The sequence below is a fragment of the Pseudophryne corroboree genome, chromosome 10 (assembly GCF_028390025.1).
Source record: "Pseudophryne corroboree isolate aPseCor3 chromosome 10, aPseCor3.hap2, whole genome shotgun sequence".
NCBI lineage: Eukaryota > Metazoa > Chordata > Amphibia > Anura > Myobatrachidae > Pseudophryne > Pseudophryne corroboree.
Genome location: NC_086453.1, coordinates 190,470,196 through 190,483,076, shown reverse-complemented (window position 1 = coordinate 190,483,076; position 12,881 = coordinate 190,470,196). Strand labels below are relative to the sequence as shown.

The window sequence follows — 12,881 nt, the reverse complement described above, 5'->3', positions numbered from 1 at the left end:
TACAGGGCCGAAATTTTAACCTTAATGGACCCCAATTTGAGGCCCATAGACACTCCTGTTTGCAGGAAATGCAGGAATCGACCGAGTTGAAATTTCTTCGTGGGGCCTTCCTGGCCTCACACCACGCAACATATTTTCGCCACATGTGGTGATAATGTTTTGCGGTCACCTCCTTCCTGGCTTTGACCAGGGTAGGAATGACCTCTTCCGGAATGCCTTTTTCCCTTAGGATCTGGCGTTCCACCGCCATGCCGTCAAACGCAGCCGCGGTAAGTCTTGGAACAGACCTGGTACTTGCTGAAGAAAGTCCCTTCTTAGCGGCAGAGGGCATGAGTCCTCTGTGAGCATTTCTTGAAGTTCCGGGTGCCACATCCTTCTTGGCCAATCCGGAGCCACGAGTATAGTTCTTACTCCTCTACGTCTTATAATTCTCAGTACCTTGGTTATGAGAAGCAGAGGAGGGAACACATACACCGACTGGTACACCCACAGTGTTACCAGAACGTCCACAGATATTGCTTGAGGGTCTCTTGACCTGGCGCAATACCTGTCCAGTTTTTTGTTCAGGCGGGACGCCATCATGTCCACCTTTGGTCTTTCCCAACGGTTCACAATCATGTGGAATACTTCCCGATGAAGTCCCCACTCTCCAGGGTGGAGGTCGTGCCTGCTGAGGAAGTCTGCTTCCCAGTTGTCCACTCCCGTAATGAACACTGCTGACAGTGCTATCACATGATTTTTCGCCCAGCGAAGAATCCTTGCAGTTTCTGCCATTGCCCTCCTGCTTCTTGTGCCGCCCTGTCTTTACGTGGGCGACTGTCGTGATGTTGTCCCACTGGATCAATACCGGCTGACCTTGAAGCAGAGGTCTTGCTAAGCTTAGAACATTGTAAATTGCCCTTAGCTCCAGTATATTTATGTGGAGAGAAGTCTCCAGACTTGATCACACTCCCTGGAAATTTTTTTCCCTGTGTGACTGCTCCCCAGCCTCTCAGGCTGGCATCCGTGGTCACCAGGACCCAGTCCTGAATGCCGAGTCTGCGGCCCTTTAGTAGATGAGCACTCTGCAGCCACCGCAGAAGAAACACCCTTGTCCTTGGAGACAGGGTTATCCGCTGATGCATCTGAAGATGCGATCCGGACCATTTTTCCAGCAGATCCCACTGAAAAGTTCTTGCGTGAAATCTACTGAATGGAATCGCTTCGTAAGAAGCCACCATTTTTCCCAGGACCCTTGTGCAATGATGCACTGACACTTTTCCTGGTTTTAGGAGGTTCCTGACTAGCTCGGATAACTCCCTGGCTTTCTTCTCCGGGAGAAACACCTTTTTCTGGACTGTGTCCAGAATCATCCCTAGGAACAGCAGACGTGTCGTCGGAAACAGCTGCGGTTTTGGAATATTTAGAATCCACCCGTGCTGTCGTAGAACTACTTGAGATAGTGCTACTCCGACCTCCAACTGTTCTCTGGACCTTGCCCCTATCAGGAGATCGTCCATTTTCTTTGAAGAAGAATCATCATTTCGGCCATTACCTTGGTAAGGACCCGGGGTGCCGTGGACAATCCAACCGGCAGCGTCTGAAACTGATAGTGACAGTTCTGTACCACGAACCTGAGGTACCCTTGGTGAGAAGGGCAAATTGGGACATGGAGGTAAGCATCCCTGATGTCCCGGGACACCATATAGTCCCCTTCTTCCTGGTTCGCTATCACTGCTCTGAGTGACTCCATCTTGATTTGAACCTTTGTATGTAAGTGTTCAACTATTTCAGATTTAGAATAGGTCTCACCGAGCCGTCTGGCTTCAGTACCACAATATAGTGTGGAATAATACCCCTTTCCTTGTTGTAGGAGGGGTACTTTGATTATCACCTGCTGGGAATACAGCTTGTGAATTGTTTCCACTACTGCCTCCCTGTCGGAGGGAGACGTTGGTAAAGCAGACTTCAGGAACCTGCGAGGGGGAGACGTCTCGAATTTCCAATCTGTACCCCTGGGATACTACTTGTAGGATCCAGGGGTCCACTTGCGAGTGAGCCCACTGCGTGCTGAAACTCTTGAGACGACCCCCCCCACCGCACCTGAGTCCGCTTGTACGGCCCCAGCGTCATGCTGAGGACTTGGCAGAAGCGGTGGAGGGCTTCTGTTTCTGGGAATGGGCTGCCTGCTGCAGTCTTCTTCCCTTTCCTCTATCCCATGGCAGATATGACTGGCCTTTTGCAAAAATTGTATACCAACAGGTAATGGATCGGGCGCTAAAGTTTACTGCACCTCTAATGCTGCTGCTAAATTTAATGGGATAGTCACACCCAAAATTAATCAAAATGCAAACAAACAATAGCAGCGCTAATTGATGAACACATAAGGATTGAATGAAGAATAATCAATTTAATATAATGGCATTCATTTGCCTAATAAAAAACAACATACACAGCTCATATAAAAATAATAAGTTTAAAAATGGGTCTTAGCAGTAAAGTGCCTATGATCAGCAGTCCGTTCCTATTAATTGAACTGGTTTTGGCAGATAAATAAATTTTTAGAAAACAGACTGACTGCGCAGTCAACCATCCAACTTTACCAATCCCGCTAGAGGTGAAGTCCCTTGGTGATTTCAGTTGTTTATAAATCTCCCAGCCGGGTTCCTCAATTAGTTGCGGTGTCCTTTCCTTTTAAGGTTGGAAGTTGTGGGATGTATTTAAGATTGTCGATTTATCTGCAAAGTTGGAAGTCCAGTTCTGGTCCGGATATAGGCAGTGTAAAACGGCACTTGATGACCCAACAGTATCAATTCCTGACGCGTTTCGCTGTACAAACTACAGCTTTTTCAGAGGATAACTGTATTGCTGAGCTGGTCTGATATTTATACCAATACTAATGACCAAACGTTCTGCACCTGTTCATTCAATCCTTAACCTTATAAACTATTCAAAACCTATACTGATTACAGTGTGTACATTCTACTAATGATTCTTGGACAGACTCACATAATTATAATCTATTAATAACATAATAAATCACAATAAAACACGTAATATTTAAATTTATAATTACTCATTCAGAAGTACTTCCGGGTTAAAACGTCATGTGGCTTGTATATCTTAATTTAACATTGGTTATTACTTCAATATATTTATTCTTTGGGAAGCTCTACAATGACTTATAATAAGAAATGCCCAAATCGTCAAACTTGAATAATTTTAGACAATGAATCCGTCTGTATCCCATTCTTTGGTGATACATCCGGGTTCATTGTCAGATTACGTTTCCGCCGCGTGGAGCGCATCTGAGAGGTATAATTTCCTCTTCCGCTCCACGATGTACTCATTGCCCATAGTTCTCTACTCCCGGTCACGTGACTCATCGAGTCCGATCACGTGACCTGGTTAGGATGACTCGTGAAGAAGACGGAGCTCAGATAAATTGAAGGGGCGGTTCTATGTTAATCATCTAATGTTGGTTACAGCAAGATGTGGATGATCAGTTTCATTCTTTTATCATTTCTATTATATAAATAATAAAACTTTACTGCAATGTTGCTGGATGTTTTATCTTCTTTAATTTTCACTATATTACAGAAAATTGTTTCATTAATCTTAAGTGGACTCAGACAGAAAGAAACATAGTTTATTGTCCACATATTCTTTTTAATTGGTCCTCGGTGGGAATGGGATCAGTTTGCTTGTTTTGCTATGCTGTCACTCTTAATGGTAACATATAGATATGTAGATGGACGAAGGGAGAGAGAGAGAAGATGATGCAATTAACATTATTCTTTCAATAAATATGTTAATCCTAACATATTTATTGAAAGAATAATGTTAATTGCATCATCTTCTCTCTCTCTCCCTTCGTCCATCTACATATCTATATGTTACCATTAAGAGTGACAGCATAGCAAAACAAGCAAACTGATCCCATTCCCACCGAGGACCAATTAAAAAGAATATGTGGACAATAAACTATGTTTCTTTCTGTCTGAGTCCACTTAAGATTAATGAAACAATTTTCTGTAATATAGTGAAAATTAAAGAAGATAAAACATCCAGCAACATTGCAGTAAAGTTTTATTATTTATATAATAGAAATGATAAAAGAATGAAACTGATCATCCACATCTTGCTGTAACCAACATTAGATGATTAACATAGAACCGCCCCTTCAATTTATCTGAGCTCCGTCTTCTTCACGAGTCATCCTAACCAGGTCACGTGATCGGACTCGATGAGTCACGTGACCGGGAGTAGAGAACTATGGGCAATGAGTACATCGTGGAGCGGAAGAGGAAATTATACCTCTCAGATGCGCTCCACGCGGCGGAAACGTAATCGGACAATGAACCCGGATGTATCACCAAAGAATGGGATACAGACGGATTCATTGTCTAAAATTATTCAAGTTTGACGATTTGGGCATTTCTTATTATAAGTCATTGTAGAGCTTCCCAAAGAATAAATATATTGAAGTAATAACCAATGTTAAATTAAGATATACAAGCCACATGACGTTTTAACCCGGAAGTACTTCTGAATGAGTAATTATAAATTTAAATATTACGTGTTTTATTGTGATTTATTATGTTATTAATAGATTATAATTATGTGAGTCTGTCCAAGAATCATTAGTAGAATGTACACACTGTAATCAGTATAGGTTTTGAATAGTTTATAAGGTTAAGGATTGAATGAACAGGTGCAGAACGTTTGGTCATTAGTATTGGTATAAATATCAGACCAGCTCAGCAATACAGTTATCCTCTGAAAAAGCTGTAGTTTGTACAGCGAAACGCGTCAGGAATTGATACTGTTGGGTCATCAAGTGCCGTTTTACACTGCCTATATCCGGACCAGAACTGGACTTCCAACTTTGCAGATAAATCGACAATCTTAAATACATCCCACAACTTCCAACCTTAAAAGGAAAGGACACCGCAACTAATTGAGGAACCCGGCTGGGAGATTTATAAACAACTGAAATCACCAAGGGACTTCACCTCTAGCGGGATTGGTAAAGTTGGATGGTTGACTGCGCAGTCAGTCTGTTTTCTAAAAATTTATTTATCTGCCAAAACCAGTTCAATTAATAGGAACGGACTGCTGATCATAGGCACTTTACTGCTAAGACCCATTTTTAAACTTATTATTTTTATATGAGCTGTGTATGTTGTTTTTTATTAGGCAAATGAATGCCATTATATTAAATTGATTATTCTTCATTCAATCCTTATGTGTTAGTTCATCAATTAGCGCTGCTATTGTTTGTTTGCATTATGACTGGCCTTTTGCCCACTTGCCCTTATGGGGACGAAAGGACTGAGGCTGAAAAGACGTTGTCTTTTTCTCCTTTATACGGCAATACTTCCATGTGCCGTTTGGAATCTGCATCACCTGACCACTGTCGTGTCCATAAACAACTTCTGGCAGATATGGACATCGCACTTACTCTTGATGCCAGAGTGCAAATATCCCTCTGTGCATCTCGCATATATAGAAATGCATCCTTTAAATGCTCTATAGTCAATAAAATACTGTCCCTGTCAAGGGTATCAATATTTTCAGTCAGGGAATCCGACCAAGCCACCCCAGCGCTGCACATCCAGGCTGAGGCGATCGCTGGTCGCAGTATAACACCAGTATGTGTGTATATACTTTTTAGGATATTTTCCAGCCTCCTATCAGCTGGCTCCTTGAGGGCGGCCCTATCTGGAGACGGTACCGCCACTTGTTTTGATAAGCGTGTGAGCGCCTTATCCACCCTAAGGGGTGTTTCCCAACGCGCCCTAACTTCTGGCGGGAAAGGGTATACCGCCAATAATTTTCTATCGGGGGAAACCCACGCATCATCACACACTTCATTTAATTTATCTGATTCAGGAAAAACTACAGGTAGTTTTTTCACACTCCACATAATACCCTTTTTTGTGGTACTTGTAGTATCAGAAATATGTAACACCTCCTTCATTGCCCTTAACAAGTCACGTGTGGCCCTAAAGGAAAATACGTTTGTTTCTTCACCGTCGACACTGGAGTCAGTGTCCGTGTCTGTGTCTGTGTCGACCGACTGAGGTAAAAGGACGTTTTAACGCCCCTGACGGTGTTTGAGACGCCTGGACAGGTACTAATTGGTTTGCCGGCCGTCTCATGTCGTCAACCGACCTTGCAGCGTGTTGACATTATCACGTAATTCCTTAAATAAGCCATCCATTCCGGTGTCGACTCCCTAGAGAGTGACATCACCATTACAGGCAATTGCTCCGCCTCCTCACCAACATCGTCCTCATACATGTCGACACACACGTACCGACATATAGCACACACACACAGGGAATGCTCTGATAGAGGACAGGACCCCACTAGCCCTTTGGGGAGACAGAGGGAGAGTTTGCCAGCACACACCAAAAACGCTATAATTATACAGGGACAACCTTTATATAAGTGTTTTTCCCTTATAGCATTTTAATATATATATATATACATATCGCCAAATAAGTGCCCCCCCTCTCTGTTTTAACCCTGTTTCTGTAGTGCAGTGCAGGGGAGAGCCTGGGAGCCTTCCCACCAGCATTTCTGTGAGGGAAAATGGCGCTGTGTGCTGAGGATAATAGGCCCCGCCCCCTTTTCGGCGGGCTTCTTCTCCCGTTTTTCTGAGACCTGGCAGGGGTTAAATACATCCATATAGCCCCCAGGGGCTATATGTGATGTATTTTTAGCCAGAATAAGGTACTATCATTGCTGCCCAGGGCGCCCCCCCCCAGCGCCCTGCACCCTCAGTGACCGCTGCTATGAAGTGTGCTGACAACAATGGCGCACAGCTGCAGTGCTGTGCGCTACCTTATGAAGACTGAAGAGTCTTCTGCCGCCGTTTCTGGACCTTCACTTTTCGGCATCTGCAAGGGGGGTCGGCGGCGCGGCTCCGGGACGAACCCCAGGGTGAGACCTGTGTTCCGACTCCCTCTGGAGCTAATGGTGTCCAGTAGCCTAAGAAGCCAATCCATCCTGCACGCAGGTGAGTTCACTTCTCTCCCCTAAGTCCCTCGTAGCAGTGAGCCTGTTGCCAGCAGGACTCACTGAAAATAAAAAACCTAACAAACTTTTACTCTAAGCAGCTCTTTAGGAGAGCCACCTAGATTGCACCCTTCTCGGCCGGGCACAAAAATCTAACTGAGGCTTGGAGGAGGGTCATAGGGGGAGGAGTCAGTGCACACCACCTGATCCTAAAGCTTTTACTTTTGTGCCCTGTCTCCTGCGGAGCCGCTATTCCCCATGGTCCTGACGGAGTCCCCAGCATCCACTAGGACGTCAGAGAAATATATATATATATATATATATATATATATATATATATATATATATATATATATATATATATATATATATATATATATATATATATATCTCTCTCTCTGAGCATTGGACCTCAGTATACCATGTGTGCGACTACTTGCTTTCTCTTAAGGGACCTAGTGCTGCGACGTTTAGCACACTATTTTTGTATATGGTAATAAGATGCACCTTGCGTCTGCAGTATATATTAACGCTGGTAATTATTATTATTATTATTATTATTACATTTTATTTATAGGGCGCCACAAGTGTTTCGCAGCGCCGTACAAAGGACAGTACAGGGAGACAAAACTTAGCATAACAGTAAATAAATAACAAAAATGGAGTGCAGGTAACAAAGAGCAACACAATTCTCAAAACATAATACAGCTTAGATGTAAGTAGCGAAGGAGTAATCATTGTACTACTTGGGGCTGGCAGCCATAGATAGAGATGAGCCTTTACCAGCAGGAGAGAAAGCAGGTAAAGATGGTCGCTGAGTGAAATGTGTCAAGAAGAGGGTTTAGACAAGAGAAAGAGGGCCCTGCTCTGAAGAGCTAACAATCTAGTGGGGAGGGGCAACAGACAGATGACATGAGGTGCAAGCCGGTAGAAGCCTGATGGTGGTATGCGAGCAAAGCAGAGATGTCCAAGGCATGGGGCAATAATAAATAATGGAATTTCACAAAGCATAGTACAGATTATGAAATCCGTAAAACCCCTGGCCTTCAGGAGGGCTGTTTCAACAGCCTAAGCCAGACGTTGAGGATCTGGGTGGAGGCCTGGCCCCTCTGACAATAAGTCTGACCAGAAGCCTCCAAGGAGCCGCTATCAAAAGACACCCGAGGTCGGCGTACCACGCGAGACATGGCCAATCTGGGGTGACCAGAATGAAGGTCCCTTCCTCCAGTCAAATTTCCGCAGCACCCAAGGTAGAAGAGAGAGTGGAGGATATGGGTACATTAGATAAAAGGTCCATTGGGCTGACAACGCATCAACTAGAAAAGCCCCCAAATCCAAAGTCCTGGAACAATAACGGGGCTAGTTTGTGATTCAGCTGGGACGCCATAAGGTCTATATAATACCCCTTGTAGACCGCACATGGTGGGTCGCACCCGGGTGCTTCATGGATGTGACCCGACTCAGGCCACATTTCACACTGGCTGCCTAGCCCAGCATATTACTAGGTTGGTGACGTGTGCGGAGGTGACGCTTGAAGATCAGATGATCTCCAAGCGCCGCCCGTCCATCCAGTATGAACAGGAAATGGGTTGCATCGACCCGGCAACCCCTTCACACCGCACAGCGACCAGGGTTGAAAATGTGTTCAACCCTGGTCGAACGACCCAGGATATTTCTGCTGGGCCCTTTCAGACCGCACAGCAACTCGGGGTATCTGTGTTTATGTGCAATAACCCGGGTTACAAGCTGGCGATATGAAAGGGGTATAAGTGTGGCCACTCAGCTCTATTAACAGCTTGAACACCGCCAGGTGGAGAGACCACTCCCCGGGATGAATGTCCTGGTGGATGAGATAGTAGACTTCCAAGTTCTCTACTCCTGGAATGTAGACTACAGTTAGAAACCACTCCATCCACCGGAGGATCCTGCTGATTTTATGCATGGCCTGGTGACTTCTTGTGCCGCCCTGATGTGTAATGTAAACGATGGCGTTATCAAACGGACTCTTGACCAGAAATAGAATGAAATATTATAAGAAAGTTTAACCAAATCAGCAGAAAAATGTGCCCAGCACCTAAGCACACACAAAAAAAAAAAAAAGATATATATATATATATCTTTTTTTTCTTTCTTTTTTGTATGTATGTATGTATGTATGTATGTATGTATGTATGTATGTATGTATGTATGTATGTATGTATGTATGTATGTATGTATGTATGCTGCCCTGAAATCAGCACCAACTATATCCCATGGTTTTCCAGTGTCCCACCAGGTACTGCAAGAGAAACAAGGTTTATGTGGCATCCTTACAATATGTTCATAAAAGAGTTGATAAATATTGTGTATTTTCAAGCAGTGCCGTAACTAGACACTTTAGCGCCGTGTGCAAGATAGGGCATTCCCCCCCACCCCCTATGTAAAAAAAAGGGGCAGTGCGCACCGCAGGCAAGCGCAAAAAAAAAAATAGGGGCGTGGCTTCATGGGGAAGGGGTATGGACAAAATAATACCAATTCATATTACATATTATAGTAGTCTGCATTGTTCAAATTATGCGGCATCGTCCCCCTTTTTACACATTACGGCAGTCAGCATCCCCTTTTTTATACATTACAGCAGAGTTCCCCTTTTACACGATAGATAGATAGATAGATAGATAGATAGATAGATAGATAGATAGATAAATAGATAGATACTTACCATCTCTCCGCTGGCTCAGGCAGTCAGGCTCCTCGGTGCTGGCAGCTCCGGGGGCAGGGGAGAAGGAGAAGGGGGGATGGGGAGGAGGGAGCAGCAGCAGCGCAGTGTAATTGCTGGCGGTGCCGCATGCAGCTATCCCTCTCCTTATGCATTGGCTGGCCACCGCCGCCGCCGCTGTGAATGCTGGGATGAGGGAAGCGCAGGCGGCTTGTAATGAGTCAATTTGACTCATTACAAGCCGCTGACTTTAGGGAATGGGGGCCGTTGCGCCCTCAGTGCGACTGCGCTGTGTGCCAGGCACACACGTAGTTACGGCTCTGTTTTCAGGTATGTATAAAACAGGGATAAATCAGATAGCATATTATGCTATACATGGGGGAGAATCAATTGTTTTCTCATTCCCGCAGTTCCTGTCTAAAGAGACATGTGATATTCCATTGTTTTTGTCACAATATGCCGGGGAACTTGAAGGGGCAGCAGTGACTGCTGCCGCTGTCCCTACAAGATAACTTTAACAGTATACACAGTGAGGATATTTTCATTAAAAATGAATGTATCTGTCACTACAAAGACTATTAATAATCGTGGCAGTGCTGTGATCATTAATACAGAGGACCCTAAGAAATTATTAAAAATAAGTTATCTTTCTGTTTGTTCTGAAGGAAGCTTTGCCCGTCCGGGAAGGGCAGGAAAACTGAGCATTTATGTGCAGACATGAATGGAGGCCAGGACAAATCTCCCATGAAACTGACAGTTCACAGTAACAGCAAGAAGGAGAAAAAACCTGCAACCAGTAACTAATCCTAAAACAAACATGGAATTATCCATCCACTCACACTGTCATATGGACTTCTTAGCAAATACTAGTGTTTCTGTGTGATACAAAGTATAGGTAGGTGGACACAATTGATAATACAAACAGCATAAGCGACCTTATTGGCAATAAAACATAAAGCACATTTCCCAGCACACTGTAACCAACTTGTGAGGGGAATTGTGCATTTTATTGCAGACTGCAGCACCATTGGGCACCCCCAGTGACATGCGGGATGCAATCAGCTTACAGTGTACAAGCAGCAATACAGGTCCCAGACAAAGAGCTGACCTCTGTAAGCATGTATGTATGGAACCATGTTTGTATGTATGCTTGCATATGCACGTATGTATGTAAGAATTGTGTAACTAATAAGACTGAACAACGAGCACACTGTAGCACTCAGCGTCTGAGAGACCTGCTTTCAACATAGCGGGGTAAATAAAGTCCCCAAACTCTATGTGTGATGTACTTGTGGAAAGTGGCAGGGGCCTGCTCCATTCTCACAAGCCGGGGACTGGAGTGATTGCACACACCACCTGGCTACAGCGCCCCGGAGCTGGCGGGGGTTCGGTCTCCGGGGTGGAGGGTGCATACTTTGTAGAATTTGTTAGGTTTCCTCAGCGGGTACTCACCGAATTTCCCCGGCTCCCCGAGACCGCTGTGTCCTCCATAACGACGCCGTAACCAAGTGCCAATCAGCAGTGATGGAAGTCCGAGTAGGGAACACCAGCTGCCAGCAGCAACAACAGCCGGTCCGGCAACATACAAGGAGACTGGCCTCTAGCGGCGGCACAGCAACGTACGCTCAGGCATATACTGGCACCAGAGCATAAGACGCTCCGTGACGAGGAGACTGGCCTCTAGCGGCGGCACACGGCACAGCAACGTACGCTCAGGCATATACTGTATTATGGGGGTAATTCTGAGTTGATCGCAGCAGCAAGTTTGTTAGCAATTGGGCAAAACCATGTGCCCTGCAGAGGGCACAGATATAACATTTGCAGAGAGAGTTAGAGTTGGGTGGATTATTTTGTTTCTGTGCAGGGTAAATACTGGCTGCTTTATTTTTACACTGCAATTTAGATTTCAGTTTGAATACACCCCACCCAAATCTAACTCTCTCTGCAAATGTTATATCTGCCCCCCCCCTGCAGTGCACATGGTTTTGCCCAACTGCTAAAAAATGTCCTGCTGCGATCAACTTGGAATTACCCCCTATACCCCTTTCAGAAAGAGAAAAGAACGCGGTAATTTCCCGACTCCTGAAGGGTCGACCCGGGATTTTTTTCCATCTGAAAAGGTCAACACGGGACTGAGTTCCCGGGAATTCAACCCAGGAATTTACCTGGGTTTTTCCCAGCCCTTACACGGGTTGCCAGCTGTCTGAAAGGGTCCGACCCGGTATTTTAGAAACAGGTTGCGGCTGACAGCGTTTATTGGCTGAGCTGGCGGGGCACTGGCGATTGGCTGAGCAGCAGGGTTTCTGCGATTGGCTGAGCAGCAGGGTTTCTGCGATTGGCTGAGTGGGCGTGGTACTGGCGCTGGCATCTGAGGTCATCATTGTGCTGCAGGGGAGACGGAGGGAGACAGCATGGCGCATTGGAAGGAGGAAGAGATCAGGGAGCTGCTTGCTGTTAGAGGGGAGGAGGAGATCCGGAAGCAGATCACTGGGACAGTGAAGGACGCCACAGTGTACACCAACAATGCCAAGATACTTACCTCAAAGGGCATTGTGCGGACACTGCAGTAGGTAGTGAATAAATTGAAAGCTCTCAGAAAATATTACAACAAAGTTCACAAACACAACAGGAGGAAAAGTGGTGCTGCTAGAATGGAGTGGCTTTACTACGATCAGTGCAATGAAGTTTTTGGCAATTCTGCACTGGTTAATCCCATTGCCATTTCATTGTCCAGTTGTGTGTCCTCATGAAGCGCTACCCCAGAGAACAGCCAATCCATCCCACTGACGCCACCAATGCTGTATGATGACATCACTGAGATCAGTGACACCGATCCATTGGCTGCCGTGGGGGACCCAGTCACCAATACTATCAAGGTTGATGCCAGTGGAAGCAGCACGGTGACTCCGGCTGGGACACTGACTTCTGCGCAGACTGAGGCGCCAAAGTTGCGGAGGAACAGTAAGTTGCTTTTGTTTTATTTTACACACACTTAAGATTTTTCTAATATTTAAAATCCAGTATATAGTATGGGCCATATTCCACGATGATGTTGTTTGCACTTGTTATTTTTTTGGATTGTTGCGTTACACATTCAGTTCCTGACTGCCATGTATTTCAACAATATTAGAAGGCCACATTACCTATAGCACCATTTATGACTAATAACGACTGCTAA

The 12,881-nt window shown here is 45.1% G+C and overlaps 1 protein-coding gene across 2 annotated transcripts in view; it reads right to left on the bottom strand.

Moving 5' to 3' along the window:
- Positions 1 to 11,426, bottom strand: part of SLC35E2B (solute carrier family 35 member E2B) — a 260,653-nt gene extending 249,227 nt beyond the window's left edge. Inside the window, exon 1 of one of the 2 annotated variants that reach the window (XM_063942991.1) lies at positions 11,118 to 11,426. The gene's annotated coding sequence lies outside the window, so the exon portion shown is untranslated. The remainder of the gene's footprint in view (positions 1 to 11,117) is intronic. The other variant, XM_063942990.1, reaches the window with a different exon arrangement.
- Positions 11,427 to 12,881: the final 1,455 nt, after the last annotated feature.